The sequence below is a fragment of the Diplotaxodon limnothrissa genome, linkage group LG3, assembly GCF_057381915.1.
Source record: "Diplotaxodon limnothrissa isolate DT_005_m linkage group LG3, D_limnothrissa_male_GT1.1, whole genome shotgun sequence".
NCBI lineage: Eukaryota > Metazoa > Chordata > Actinopteri > Cichliformes > Cichlidae > Diplotaxodon > Diplotaxodon limnothrissa.
Window position 1 is genome coordinate 66,389,340 of NC_140598.1, and position 16,976 is coordinate 66,406,315.

Consider the following 16,976-nt stretch of genomic DNA (forward strand, 5'->3'; position numbering starts at 1 on the left):
TTTATGGCTTTATCTTATAAAACTCAATATCTCCGTGCTGGGCAAACAGGTTTTGCAGCCGTTTGAGCTAAGATTTTAAAATTATTCACATAATGAAAACCTATACTTTTTTTCAGGCGAGTTTCCCATTCAAATGCATGTAACAGTGAGAAACACACTGTCTTGGCGAAATAAAGCGTTTTTGAACAACTTCATATAAATCGCTGTAACTTTTGATAGAGGTCTCAGACAAACATGTTTATGGCTTTATCTTATAAAACTCAATATCTCCGTGCTGGGCAAACAGGTTTTGCAGCCGTTTGAGCTAAGATTTTAAAATTATTCACATAATGAAAACCTATACTTTGTCTCGGGCGAGTTTCCCATTCAAATGCATGTAACAGTGAGAAACGCATTGTCTTGGCGAAAGAAAGAGGTTTTGCAGCCGTTTGAGCTAAGATTTTAAAATTATTCACATAATGAAAACCTATACTTTGTTTCAGGCGAGTTTCCCATTCAAATGCATGTAACCGTGAGAAACGCATTGTCTTGGCGAAAGAAAGCGTTTTTGAACAACTTCATATAAATCGCTGTAACTTTTGATAGAAGACTCAGACAAACATGTTTATGGCTTTATCTTATAGAACTCAATATCCCCGTGCTGGGCAAACAGGTTTTGCAGCCGTTTGAGCTAAGATTTTAAAATTATTCACATAATGAAAACCTATACTTTGTCTCGGGCGAGTTTCCCATTCAAATGCATGTAACAGTGAGAAACGCATTGTCTTGGCGAAAGAAAGCGTTTTTGAACAACTTCATATAAATCGCTGTAACTTTTGATAGAAGACTCAGACACACATGTTTATGGCTTTATCTTATAAAACTCAATATCTCCGTGCTGGGCAAACAGGTTTTGCAGCCGTTTGAGCTAAGATTTTAAAATTATTCACATAATGAAAACCTATACTTTGTTTCAGGCGAGTTTCCCATTCAAATGCATGTAACAGTGAGAAACACACTGTCTTGGCGAAATAAAGCGTTTTTGAACAACTTCATATAAATCGCTGTAACTTTTGATAGAGGTCTCAGACAAACATGTTTATGGCTTTATCTTATAAAACTCAATATCTCCGTGCTGGGCAAACAGGTTTTGCAGCCGTTTGAGCTAAGATTTTAAAATTATTCACATAATGAAAACCTATACTTTGTCTCGGGCGAGTTTCCCATTCAAATGCATGTAACAGTGAGAAACGCATTGTCTTGGCGAAAGAAAGAGGTTTTGCAGCCGTTTGAGCTAAGATTTTAAAATTATTCACATAATGAAAACCTATACTTTGTTTCAGGCGAGTTTCCCATTCAAATGCATGTAACAGTGAGAAACACACTGTCTTGGCGAAATAAAGCGTTTTTGAACAACTTCATATAAATCGCTGTAACTTTTGATAGAAGACTCAGACAAACATGTTTATGGCTTTATCTTATAGAACTCAATAACCCCGTGCTGGGCAAACAGGTTTTGCAGCCGATTGAGCTAGGATTTTAAAATTATTCACATAATGAAAACCTATACTTTGTTTCGGGCGAGTTTCCCATTCAAATGCATGTAACCGTGAGAAACACACTGTCTTGGCGAAATAAAGCGTTTTTGAACAACTTCATATAAATCGCTGTAACTTTTGATAGAAGACTCAGACAAACATGTTTATGGCTTTATCTTATAGAACTCAATAACCCCGTGCTGGGCAAACAGGTTTTGCAGCCGTTTGAGCTAAGATTTTAAAATTATTCACATAATGAAAACCTATACTTTTTTTCAGGCGAGTTTCCCATTCAAATGCATGTAACAGTGAGAAACGCATTGTCTTGGCGAAAGAAAGCGTTTTTGAACAACTTCATATAAATCGCTGTAACTTTTGATAGAAGACTCAGACACACATGTTTATGGCTTTATCTTATAAAACTCAATATCTCCGTGCTGGGCAAACAGGTTTTGCAGCCGTTTGAGCTAAGATTTTAAAATTATTCACATAATGAAAACCTATACTTTGTTTCAGGCGAGTTTCCCATTCAAATGCATGTAACCGTGAGAAACGCATTGTCTTGGCGAAAGAAAGCGTTTTTGAACAACTTCATATAAATCGCTGTAACTTTTGATAGAGGACTCAGAAACACATGTTTGTGGCTTTATCTTATAAAACTCAATATCTCCGTGCTGGGCAAACAGGTTTTGCAGCCGTTTGAGCTAAGATTTTAAAATTATTCACATAATGAAAACCTATACTTTGTCTCGGGCGAGTTTCCCATTCAAATGCATGTAACAGTGAGAAACGCATTGTCTTGGCGAAAGAAAGAGGTTTTGCAGCCGATTGAGCTAAGATTTTAAAATTATTCACATAATGAAAACCTATACTTTGTCTCGGGCGAGTTTCCCATTCAAATGCATGTAACAGTGAGAAACACACTGTCTTGGCGAAAGAAAGCATTTTTGTACAACTTCATATAAATCGCTGTAACTTTTGATAGAAGACTCAGACAAACATGTTCATGGCTTTATCTTATAGAACTCAATATCCCCGTGCTGGGCAAGCAGGTTTTGCAGCCGATTGAGCTAAGATTTTAAAATTATTCACATAATGAAAACCTATACTTTGTTTCAGGCGAGTTTCCCATTCAAATGCATGTAACAGTGAGAAACGCATTGTCTTGGCGAAAGAAAGCGTTTTTGAACAACTTCATATAAATCGCTGTAACTTTTGATAGAAGACTCAGACACACATGTTTATGGCTTTATCTTATAAAACTCAATATCTCCGTGCTGGGCAAACAGGTTTTGCAGCCGTTTGAGCTAAGATTTTAAAATTATTCACATAATGAAAACCTATACTTTGTTTCAGGCGAGTTTCCCATTCGAATGCATGTAACAGTGAGAAACACACTGTCTTGGCGAAAGAAAGCATTTTCGTACAACTTCATATAAATCGCTGTAACTTTTGATAGAAGACTCAGACAAACATGTTCATGGCTTTATCTTATAGAACTCAATATCCCCGTGCTGGGCAAACAGGTTTTGCAGCCGATTGAGCTAAGATTTTAAAATTATTCACATAATGAAAACCTATACTTTGTCTCGGGTGAGTTTCCCATTCAAATGCATGTAACAGTGAGAAACACACTGTCTTGGCGAAAGAAAGCGTTTTTGAACAACTTCCTATAAATCGCTGTAACTTTTGATAGAGGACTCAGACAAACATGTTCATGGCTTTATCTTATAGAACTCAATGTCCCCGTGCTGGGCAAACAGGTTTTGCAGCCGTTTGAGCTAAGATTTTAAAATTATTCACATAATGAAAACCTATACTTTGTTTCAGGCGAGTTTCCCATTCGAATGCATGTAACAGTGAGAAACACACTGTCTTGGCGAAAGAAAGCATTTTCGTACAACTTCATATAAATCGCTGTAACTTTTGATAGAAGACTCAGACAAACATGTTCATGGCTTTATCTTATAGAACTCAATATCCCCGTGCTGGGCAAACAGGTTTTGCAGCCGATTGAGCTAAGATTTTAAAATTATTCACATAATGAAAACCTATACTTTGTCTCGGGTGAGTTTCCCATTCAAATGCATGTAACAGTGAGAAACACACTGTCTTGGCGAAAGAAAGCGTTTTTGAACAACTTCATATAAATCGCTGTAACTTTTGATAGAAGACTCAGACAAACATGTTTATGGCTTTATCTTATAGAACTCAATATCCCCGTGCTGGGCAAACAGGTTTTGCAGCCGTTTGAGCTAAGATTTTAAAATTATTCACATAATGAAAACCTATACTTTTTTTCAGGCGAGTTTCCCATTCAAATGCATGTAACAGTGAGAAACGCATTGTCTTGGCGAAAGAAAGAGGTTTTGCAGCCGATTGAGCTAAGATTTTAAAATTATTCACATAATGAAAACCTATACTTTGTTTCAGGCGAGTTTCCCATTCAAATGCATGTAACCGTGAGAAACGCATTGTGTTGGCGAAAGAAAGCGTTTTTGAACAACTTCATATAAATCGCTGTAACTTTTGATAGAAGACTCAGACAAACATGTTCATGGCTTTATCTTATAGAACTCAATATCCCCGTGCTGGGCAAACAGGTTTTGCAGCCGATTGAGCTAAGATTTTAAAATTATTCACATAATGAAAACCTATACTTTGTCTCGGGTGAGTTTCCCATTCAAATGCATGTAACAGTGAGAAACACACTGTCTTGGCGAAAGAAAGCGTTTTTGAACAACTTCATATAAATCGCTGTAACTTTTGATAGAGGACTCAGACAAACATGTTTATGGCTTTATCTTATAGAACTCAATGTCCCCGTGCTGGGCAAACAGGTTTTGCAGCCGATTGAGCTAAGATTTTAAAATTATTCACATAATGAAAACCTATACTTTGTTTCAGGCGAGTTTCCCATTCAAATGCATGTAACCGTGAGAAACGCATTGTGTTGGCGAAAGAAAGCGTTTTTGAACAACTTCATATAAATCGCTGTAACTTTTGATAGAGGACTCAGACAAACATGTTTATGGCTTTATCTTATAGAACTCAATATCCCCGTGCTGGGCAAACAGGTTTTGCAGCCGTTTGAGCTAAGATTTTAAAATTATTCACATAATGAAAACCTATACTTTTTTTCAGGCGAGTTTCCCATTCAAATGCATGTAACAGTGAGAAACGCATTGTCTTGGCGAAAGAAAGCGTTTTTGAACAACTTCATATAAATCGCTGTAACTTTTGATAGAAGACTCAGACACACATGTTTATGGCTTTATCTTATAAAACTCAATATCTCCGTGCTGGGCAAACAGGTTTTGCAGCCGTTTGAGCTAAGATTTTAAAATTATTCACATAATGAAAACCTATACTTTTTTTCAGGCGAGTTTCCCATTCAAATGCATGTAACAGTGAGAAACGCATTGTCTTGGCGAAAGAAAGCGTTTTTGAACAACTTCATATAAATCGCTGTAACTTTTGATAGAAGACTCAGACACACATGTTTATGGCTTTATCTTATAAAACTCAATATCTCCGTGCTGGGAAAACAGGTTTTGCAGCCGTTTGAGCTAAGATTTTAAAATTATTCACATAATGAAAACCTATACTTTGTTTCAGGCGAGTTTCCCATTCAAATGCATGTAACCGTGAGAAACGCATTGTCTTGGCGAAAGAAAGCGTTTTTGAACAACTTCATATAAATCGCTGTAACTTTTGATAGAAGACTCAGACAAACATGTTTATGGCTTTATCTTATAGAACTCAATATCCCCGTGCTGGGCAAACAGGTTTTGCAGCCGATTGAGCTAAGATTTTAAAATTATTCACATAATGAAAACCTATACTTTGTCTCGGGTGAGTTTCCCATTCAAATGCATGTAACAGTGAGAAACGCATTGTCTTGGCGAAAGAAAGCGTTTTTGAACAACTTCATATAAATCGCTGTAACTTTTGATAGAAGACTCAGACAAACATGTTTATGGCTTTATCTTATAGAACTCAATATCCCCGTGCTGGGCAAACAGGTTTTGCAGCCGATTGAGCTAAGATTTTAAAATTATTCACATAATGAAAACCTATACTTTGTCTCGGGTGAGTTTCCCATTCAAATGCATGTAACAGTGAGAAACACACTGTCTTGGCGAAAGAAAGCGTTTTTGAACAACTTCATATAAATCGCTGTAACTTTTGATAGAGGACTCAGACAAACATGTTTATGGCTTTATCTTATAGAACTCAATGTCCCCGTGCTGGGCAAACAGGTTTTGCAGCCGATTGAGCTAAGATTTTAAAATTATTCACATAATGAAAACCTATACTTTGTTTCAGGCGAGTTTCCCATTCAAATGCATGTAACCGTGAGAAACGCATTGTGTTGGCGAAAGAAAGCGTTTTTGAACAACTTCATATAAATCGCTGTAACTTTTGATAGAAGACTCAGACAAACATGTTTATGGCTTTATCTTATAGAACTCAATATCCCCGTGCTGGGCAAACAGGTTTTGCAGCCGTTTGAGCTAAGATTTTAAAATTATTCACATAATGAAAACCTATACTTTTTTTCAGGCGAGTTTCCCATTCAAATGCATGTAACAGTGAGAAACGCATTGTCTTGGCGAAAGAAAGCGTTTTTGAACAACTTCATATAAATCGCTGTAACTTTTGATAGAAGACTCAGACACACATGTTTATGGCTTTATCTTATAAAACTCAATATCTCCGTGCTGGGCAAACAGGTTTTGCAGCCGTTTGAGCTAAGATTTTAAAATTATTCACATAATGAAAACCTATACTTTTTTTCAGGCGAGTTTCCCATTCAAATGCATGTAACAGTGAGAAACGCATTGTCTTGGCGAAAGAAAGCGTTTTTGAACAACTTCATATAAATCGCTGTAACTTTTGATAGAAGACTCAGACACACATGTTTATGGCTTTATCTTATAAAACTCAATATCTCCGTGCTGGGAAAACAGGTTTTGCAGCCGTTTGAGCTAAGATTTTAAAATTATTCACATAATGAAAACCTATACTTTGTTTCAGGCGAGTTTCCCATTCAAATGCATGTAACCGTGAGAAACGCATTGTCTTGGCGAAAGAAAGCGTTTTTGAACAACTTCATATAAATCGCTGTAACTTTTGATAGAAGACTCAGACAAACATGTTTATGGCTTTATCTTATAGAACTCAATATCCCCGTGCTGGGCAAACAGGTTTTGCAGCCGTTTGAGCTAAGATTTTAAAATTATTCACATAATGAAAACCTATACTTTTTTTCAGGCGAGTTTCCCATTCAAATGCATGTAACAGTGAGAAACGCATTGTCTTGGCGAAAGAAAGCGTTTTTGAACAACTTCATATAAATCGCTGTAACTTTTGATAGAAGACTCAGACAAACATGTTTATGGCTTTATCTTATAGAACTCAATATCCCCGTGCTGGGCAAACAGGTTTTGCAGCCGTTTGAGCTAAGATTTTAAAATTATTCACATAATGAAAACCTATACTTTTTTTCAGGCGAGTTTCCCATTCAAATGCATGTAACAGTGAGAAACGCATTGTCTTGGCGAAAGAAAGCGTTTTTGAACAACTTCATATAAATCGCTGTAACTTTTGATAGAAGACTCAGACACACATGTTTATGGCTTTATCTTATAGAACTCAATATCCCCGTGCTGGGCAAACAGGTTTTGCAGCCGTTTGAGCTAAGATTTTAAAATTATTCACATAATGAAAACCTATACTTTTTTTCAGGCGAGTTTCCCATTCAAATGCATGTAACAGTGAGAAACGCATTGTCTTGGCGAAAGAAAGCGTTTTTGAACAACTTCATATAAATCGCTGTAACTTTTGATAGAAGACTCAGACACACATGTTTATGGCTTTATCTTATAAAACTCAATATCTCCGTGCTGGGCAAACAGGTTTTGCAGCCGTTTGAGCTAAGATTTTAAAATTATTCACATAATGAAAACCTATACTTTGTCTCGGGCGAGTTTCCCATTCAAATGCATGTAACAGTGAGAAACGCATTGTCTTGGCGAAAGAAAGAGGTTTTGCAGCCGATTGAGCTAAGATTTTAAAATTATTCACATAATGAAAACCTATACTTTGTCTCGGGCGAGTTTCCCATTCAAATGCATGTAACAGTGAGAAACACACTGTCTTGGCGAAAGAAAGCATTTTTGTACAACTTCATATAAATCGCTGTAACTTTTGATAGAAGACTCAGACAAACATGTTCATGGCTTTATCTTATAGAACTCAATATCCCCGTGCTGGGCAAGCAGGTTTTGCAGCCGATTGAGCTAAGATTTTAAAATTATTCACATAATGAAAACCTATACTTTGTTTCAGGCGAGTTTCCCATTCAAATGCATGTAACAGTGAGAAACGCATTGTCTTGGCGAAAGAAAGCGTTTTTGAACAACTTCATATAAATCGCTGTAACTTTTGATAGAAGACTCAGACAAACATGTTCATGGCTTTATCTTATAGAACTCAATATCCCCGTGCTGGGCAAACAGGTTTTGCAGCCGATTGAGCTAAGATTTTAAAATTATTCACATAATGAAAACCTATACTTTGTCTCGGGTGAGTTTCCCATTCAAATGCATGTAACAGTGAGAAACACACTGTCTTGGCGAAAGAAAGCGTTTTTGAACAACTTCATATAAATCGCTGTAACTTTTGATAGAGGACTCAGACAAACATGTTTATGGCTTTATCTTATAGAACTCAATGTCCCCGTGCTGGGCAAACAGGTTTTGCAGCCGTTTGAGCTAAGATTTTAAAATTATTCACATAATGAAAACCTATACTTTTTTTCAGGCGAGTTTCCCATTCAAATGCATGTAACAGTGAGAAACGCATTGTCTTGGCGAAAGAAAGCGTTTTTGAACAACTTCATATAAATCGCTGTAACTTTTGATAGAAGACTCAGACACACATGTTTATGGCTTTATCTTATAAAACTCAATATCTCCGTGCTGGGCAAACAGGTTTTGCAGCCGTTTGAGCTAAGATTTTAAAATTATTCACATAATGAAAACCTATACTTTTTTTCAGGCGAGTTTCCCATTCAAATGCATGTAACAGTGAGAAACGCATTGTCTTGGCGAAAGAAAGCGTTTTTGAACAACTTCATATAAATCGCTGTAACTTTTGATAGAAGACTCAGACACACATGTTTATGGCTTTATCTTATAAAACTCAATATCTCCGTGCTGGGCAAACAGGTTTTGCAGCCGTTTGAGCTAAGATTTTAAAATTATTCACATAATGAAAACCTATACTTTGTCTCGGGCGAGTTTCCCATTCAAATGCATGTAACAGTGAGAAACGCATTGTCTTGGCGAAAGAAAGAGGTTTTGCAGCCGATTGAGCTAAGATTTTAAAATTATTCACATAATGAAAACCTATACTTTGTCTCGGGCGAGTTTCCCATTCAAATGCATGTAACAGTGAGAAACACACTGTCTTGGCGAAAGAAAGCATTTTTGTACAACTTCATATAAATCGCTGTAACTTTTGATAGAAGACTCAGACAAACATGTTCATGGCTTTATCTTATAGAACTCAATATCCCCGTGCTGGGCAAGCAGGTTTTGCAGCCGATTGAGCTAAGATTTTAAAATTATTCACATAATGAAAACCTATACTTTGTTTCAGGCGAGTTTCCCATTCAAATGCATGTAACAGTGAGAAACGCATTGTCTTGGCGAAAGAAAGCGTTTTTGAACAACTTCATATAAATCGCTGTAACTTTTGATAGAAGACTCAGACACACATGTTTATGGCTTTATCTTATAAAACTCAATATCTCCGTGCTGGGCAAACAGGTTTTGCAGCCGTTTGAGCTAAGATTTTAAAATTATTCACATAATGAAAACCTATACTTTTTTTCAGGCGAGTTTCCCATTCAAATGCATGTAACAGTGAGAAACGCATTGTCTTGGCGAAAGAAAGCGTTTTTGAACAACTTCATATAAATCGCTGTAACTTTTGATAGAAGACTCAGACACACATGTTTATGGCTTTATCTTATAAAACTCAATATCTCCGTGCTGGGCAAACAGGTTTTGCAGCCGTTTGAGCTAAGATTTTAAAATTATTCACATAATGAAAACCTATACTTTGTCTCGGGCGAGTTTCCCATTCAAATGCATGTAACAGTGAGAAACGCATTGTCTTGGCGAAAGAAAGAGGTTTTGCAGCCGATTGAGCTAAGATTTTAAAATTATTCACATAATGAAAACCTATACTTTGTCTCGGGCGAGTTTCCCATTCAAATGCATGTAACAGTGAGAAACACACTGTCTTGGCGAAAGAAAGCATTTTTGTACAACTTCATATAAATCGCTGTAACTTTTGATAGAAGACTCAGACAAACATGTTCATGGCTTTATCTTATAGAACTCAATATCCCCGTGCTGGGCAAGCAGGTTTTGCAGCCGATTGAGCTAAGATTTTAAAATTATTCACATAATGAAAACCTATACTTTGTTTCAGGCGAGTTTCCCATTCAAATGCATGTAACAGTGAGAAACGCATTGTCTTGGCGAAAGAAAGCGTTTTTGAACAACTTCATATAAATCGCTGTAACTTTTGATAGAAGACTCAGACAAACATGTTCATGGCTTTATCTTATAGAACTCAATATCCCCGTGCTGGGCAAACAGGTTTTGCAGCCGATTGAGCTAAGATTTTAAAATTATTCACATAATGAAAACCTATACTTTGTCTCGGGTGAGTTTCCCATTCAAATGCATGTAACAGTGAGAAACACACTGTCTTGGCGAAAGAAAGCGTTTTTGAACAACTTCATATAAATCGCTGTAACTTTTGATAGAGGACTCAGACAAACATGTTTATGGCTTTATCTTATAGAACTCAATGTCCCCGTGCTGGGCAAACAGGTTTTGCAGCCGTTTGAGCTAAGATTTTAAAATTATTCACATAATGAAAACCTATACTTTTTTTCAGGCGAGTTTCCCATTCAAATGCATGTAACAGTGAGAAACGCATTGTCTTGGCGAAAGAAAGCGTTTTTGAACAACTTCATATAAATCGCTGTAACTTTTGATAGAAGACTCAGACACACATGTTTATGGCTTTATCTTATAAAACTCAATATCTCCGTGCTGGGCAAACAGGTTTTGCAGCCGATTGAGCTAAGATTTTAAAATTATTCACATAATGAAAACCTATACTTTGTTTCAGGCGAGTTTCCCATTCAAATGCATGTAACCGTGAGAAACGCATTGTGTTGGCGAAAGAAAGCGTTTTTGAACAACTTCATATAAATCGCTGTAACTTTTGATAGAAGACTCAGACAAACATGTTTATGGCTTTATCTTATAGAACTCAATATCCCCGTGCTGGGCAAACAGGTTTTGCAGCCGTTTGAGCTAAGATTTTAAAATTATTCACATAATGAAAACCTATACTTTTTTTCAGGCGAGTTTCCCATTCAAATGCATGTAACAGTGAGAAACGCATTGTCTTGGCGAAAGAAAGCGTTTTTGAACAACTTCATATAAATCGCTGTAACTTTTGATAGAAGACTCAGACACACATGTTTATGGCTTTATCTTATAAAACTCAATATCTCCGTGCTGGGCAAACAGGTTTTGCAGCCGTTTGAGCTAAGATTTTAAAATTATTCACATAATGAAAACCTATACTTTTTTTCAGGCGAGTTTCCCATTCAAATGCATGTAACAGTGAGAAACGCATTGTCTTGGCGAAAGAAAGCGTTTTTGAACAACTTCATATAAATCGCTGTAACTTTTGATAGAAGACTCAGACACACATGTTTATGGCTTTATCTTATAAAACTCAATATCTCCGTGCTGGGAAAACAGGTTTTGCAGCCGTTTGAGCTAAGATTTTAAAATTATTCACATAATGAAAACCTATACTTTGTTTCAGGCGAGTTTCCCATTCAAATGCATGTAACCGTGAGAAACGCATTGTCTTGGCGAAAGAAAGCGTTTTTGAACAACTTCATATAAATCGCTGTAACTTTTGATAGAAGACTCAGACAAACATGTTTATGGCTTTATCTTATAGAACTCAATATCCCCGTGCTGGGCAAACAGGTTTTGCAGCCGTTTGAGCTAAGATTTTAAAATTATTCACATAATGAAAACCTATACTTTTTTTCAGGCGAGTTTCCCATTCAAATGCATGTAACAGTGAGAAACGCATTGTCTTGGCGAAAGAAAGCGTTTTTGAACAACTTCATATAAATCGCTGTAACTTTTGATAGAAGACTCAGACAAACATGTTTATGGCTTTATCTTATAGAACTCAATATCCCCGTGCTGGGCAAACAGGTTTTGCAGCCGTTTGAGCTAAGATTTTAAAATTATTCACATAATGAAAACCTATACTTTTTTTCAGGCGAGTTTCCCATTCAAATGCATGTAACAGTGAGAAACGCATTGTCTTGGCGAAAGAAAGCGTTTTTGAACAACTTCATATAAATCGCTGTAACTTTTGATAGAAGACTCAGACACACATGTTTATGGCTTTATCTTATAGAACTCAATATCCCCGTGCTGGGCAAACAGGTTTTGCAGCCGTTTGAGCTAAGATTTTAAAATTATTCACATAATGAAAACCTATACTTTTTTTCAGGCGAGTTTCCCATTCAAATGCATGTAACAGTGAGAAACGCATTGTCTTGGCGAAAGAAAGCGTTTTTGAACAACTTCATATAAATCGCTGTAACTTTTGATAGAAGACTCAGACACACATGTTTATGGCTTTATCTTATAAAACTCAATATCTCCGTGCTGGGCAAACAGGTTTTGCAGCCGTTTGAGCTAAGATTTTAAAATTATTCACATAATGAAAACCTATACTTTGTCTCGGGCGAGTTTCCCATTCAAATGCATGTAACAGTGAGAAACGCATTGTCTTGGCGAAAGAAAGAGGTTTTGCAGCCGATTGAGCTAAGATTTTAAAATTATTCACATAATGAAAACCTATACTTTGTCTCGGGCGAGTTTCCCATTCAAATGCATGTAACAGTGAGAAACACACTGTCTTGGCGAAAGAAAGCATTTTTGTACAACTTCATATAAATCGCTGTAACTTTTGATAGAAGACTCAGACAAACATGTTCATGGCTTTATCTTATAGAACTCAATATCCCCGTGCTGGGCAAGCAGGTTTTGCAGCCGATTGAGCTAAGATTTTAAAATTATTCACATAATGAAAACCTATACTTTGTTTCAGGCGAGTTTCCCATTCAAATGCATGTAACAGTGAGAAACGCATTGTCTTGGCGAAAGAAAGCGTTTTTGAACAACTTCATATAAATCGCTGTAACTTTTGATAGAAGACTCAGACAAACATGTTCATGGCTTTATCTTATAGAACTCAATATCCCCGTGCTGGGCAAACAGGTTTTGCAGCCGATTGAGCTAAGATTTTAAAATTATTCACATAATGAAAACCTATACTTTGTCTCGGGTGAGTTTCCCATTCAAATGCATGTAACAGTGAGAAACACACTGTCTTGGCGAAAGAAAGCGTTTTTGAACAACTTCATATAAATCGCTGTAACGTTTGATAGAAGACTCAGACACACATGTTTATGGCTTTATCTTATAAAACTCAATATCTCCGTGCTGGGCAAACAGGTTTTGCAGCCGTTTGAGCTAAGATTTTAAAATTATTCACATAATGAAAACCTATACTTTTTTTCAGGCGAGTTTCCCATTCAAATGCATGTAACAGTGAGAAACGCATTGTCTTGGCGAAAGAAAGCGTTTTTGAACAACTTCATATAAATCGCTGTAACTTTTGATAGAAGACTCAGACACACATGTTTATGGCTTTATCTTATAAAACTCAATATCTCCGTGCTGGGCAAACAGGTTTTGCAGCCGTTTGAGCTAAGATTTTAAAATTATTCACATAATGAAAACCTATACTTTTTTTCAGGCGAGTTTCCCATTCAAATGCATGTAACAGTGAGAAACACACTGTCTTGGCGAAATAAAGCGTTTTTGAACAACTTCATATAAATCGCTGTAACTTTTGATAGAAGACTCAGACAAACATGTTTATGGCTTTATCTTATAGAACTCAATAACCCCGTGCTGGGCAAACAGGTTTTGCAGCCGTTTGAGCTAAGATTTTAAAATTATTCACATAATGAAAACCTATACTTTGTTTCAGGCGAGTTTCCCATTCAAATGCATGTAACCGTGAGAAACGCATTGTCTTGGCGAAAGAAAGCGTTTTTGAACAACTTCATATAAATCGCTGTAACTTTTGATAGAAGACTCAGACAAACATGTTTATGGCTTTATCTTATAGAACTCAATATCCCCGTGCTGGGCAAACAGGTTTTGCAGCCGTTTGAGCTAAGATTTTAAAATTATTCACATAATGAAAACCTATACTTTGTTTCAGGCGAGTTTCCCATTCAAATGCATGTAACCGTGAGAAACGCATTGTCTTGGCGAAAGAAAGCGTTTTTGAACAACTTCATATAAATCGCTGTAACTTTTGATAGAAGACTCAGACACACATGTTTATGGCTTTATCTTATAAAACTCAATATCTCCGTGCTGGGCAAACAGGTTTTGCAGCCGTTTGAGCTAAGATTTTAAAATTATTCACATAATGAAAACCTATACTTTTTTTCAGGCGAGTTTCCCATTCAAATGCATGTAACAGTGAGAAACACACTGTCTTGGCGAAATAAAGCGTTTTTGAACAACTTCATATAAATCGCTGTAACTTTTGATAGAAGACTCAGACACACATGTTTATGGCTTTATCTTATAAAACTCAATATCTCCGTGCTGGGCAAACAGGTTTTGCAGCCGTTTGAGCTAAGATTTTAAAATTATTCACATAATGAAAACCTATACTTTGTCTCGGGCGAGTTTCCCATTCAAATGCATGTAACAGTGAGAAACGCATTGTCTTGGCGAAAGAAAGAGGTTTTGCAGCCGTTTGAGCTAAGATTTTAAAATTATTCACATAATGAAAACCTATACTTTGTTTCAGGCGAGTTTCCCATTCAAATGCATGTAACAGTGAGAAACACACTGTCTTGGCGAAATAAAGCGTTTTTGAACAACTTCATATAAATCGCTGTAACTTTTGATAGAAGACTCAGACAAACATGTTTATGGCTTTATCTTATAGAACTCAATAACCCCGTGCTGGGCAAACAGGTTTTGCAGCCGTTTGAGCTAAGATTTTAAAATTATTCACATAATGAAAACCTATACTTTGTTTCAGGCGAGTTTCCCATTCAAATGCATGTAACAGTGAGAAACGCATTGTCTTGGCGAAAGAAAGCGTTTTTGAACAACTTCATATAAATCGCTGTAACTTTTGATAGAAGACTCAGACACACATGTTTATGGCTTTATCTTATAGAACTCAATATCCCCGTGCTGGGCAAACAGGTTTTGCAGCCGTTTGAGCTAAGATTTTCAAATTATTCACATAATGAAAACCTATACTTTTTTTCAGGCGAGTTTCCCATTCAAATGCATGTAACAGTGAGAAACGCATTGTCTTGGCGAAAGAAAGCGTTTTTGAACAACTTCATATAAATCGCTGTAACTTTTGATAGAAGACTCAGACACACATGTTTATGGCTTTATCTTATAAAACTCAATATCTCCGTGCTGGGCAAACAGGTTTTGCAGCCGTTTGAGCTAAGATTTTAAAATTATTCACATAATGAAAACCTATACTTTGTCTCGGGCGAGTTTCCCATTCAAATGCATGTAACCGTGAGAAACACACTGTCTTGGCGAAATAAAGCGTTTTTGAACAACTTCATATAAATCGCTGTAACTTTTGATAGAAGACTCAGACAAACATGTTTATGGCTTTATCTTATAGAACTCAATAACCCCGTGCTGGGCAAACAGGTTTTGCAGCCGATTGAGCTAGGATTTTAAAATTATTCACATAATGAAAACCTATACTTTGTTTCGGGCGAGTTTCCCATTCAAATGCATGTAACCGTGACAAACACATTGTCTTGGCAAAAGAAAGCGTTTGTGAACAACTTCATATAAATCGCTGTAACTTTTGATAGAGGTCTCAGACAAACATGTTTATGGCTTTATCTTATAAAACTCAATATCTCCGTGCTGGGCAAACAGGTTTTGCAGCCGTTTGAGCTAAGATTTTAAAATTATTCACATAATGAAAACCTATACTTTGTTTCAGGCGAGTTTCCCATTCAAATGCATGTAACAGTGAGAAACGCATTGTCTTGGCGAAAGAAAGCGTTTTTGAACAACTTCATATAAATCGCTGTAACTTTTGATAGAAGACTCAGACACACATGTTTATGGCTTTATCTTATAAAACTCAATATCTCCGTGCTGGGCAAACAGGTTTTGCAGCCGTTTGAGCTAAGATTTTAAAATTATTCACATAATGAAAACCTATACTTTTTTTCAGGCGAGTTTCCCATTCAAATGCATGTAACAGTGAGAAACGCATTGTCTTGGCGAAAGAAAGCGTTTTTGAACAACTTCATATAAATCGCTGTAACTTTTGATAGAAGACTCAGACAAACATGTTTATGGCTTTATCTTATAGAACTCAATAACCCCGTGCTGGGCAAACAGGTTTTGCAGCCGATTGAGCTAGGATTTTAAAATTATTCACATAATGAAAACCTATACTTTGTTTCGGGCGAGTTTCCCATTCAAATGCATGTAACCGTGAGAAACACATTGTCTTGGCGAAAGAAAGCGTTTGTGAACAACTTCATATAAATCGCTGTAACTTTTGATAGAGGTCTCAGACAAACATGTTTATGGCTTTATCTTATAAAACTCAATATCTCCGTGCTGGGCAAACAGGCTTTGCAGCCGTTTGAGCTAAGATTTTAAAATTATTCACATAATGAAAACCTATACTTTGTTTCAGGCGAGTTTCCCATTCAAATGCATGTAACAGTGAGAAACGCATTGTCTTGGCGAAAGAAAGCGTTTTTGAACAACTTCATATAAATCGCTGTAACTTTTGATAGAAGACTCAGACAAACATGTTTATGGCTTTATCTTATAGAACTCAATATCCCCGTGCTGGGCAAACAGGTTTTGCAGCCGTTTGAGCTAAGATTTTAAAATTATTCACATAATGAAAACCTATACTTTTTTTCAGGCGAGTTTCCCATTCAAATGCATGTAACAGTGAGAAACGCATTGTCTTGGCGAAAGAAAGCGTTTTTGAACAACTTCATATAAATCGCTGTAACTTTTGATAGAAGACTCAGACACACATGTTTATGGCTTTATCTTATAAAACTCAATATCTCCGTGCTGGGCAAACAGGTTTTGCAGCCGTTTGAGCTAAGATTTTAAAATTATTCACATAATGAAAACCTATACTTTTTTTCAGGCGAGTTTCCCATTCAAATGCATGTAACAGTGAGAAACACACTGTCTTGGCGAAATA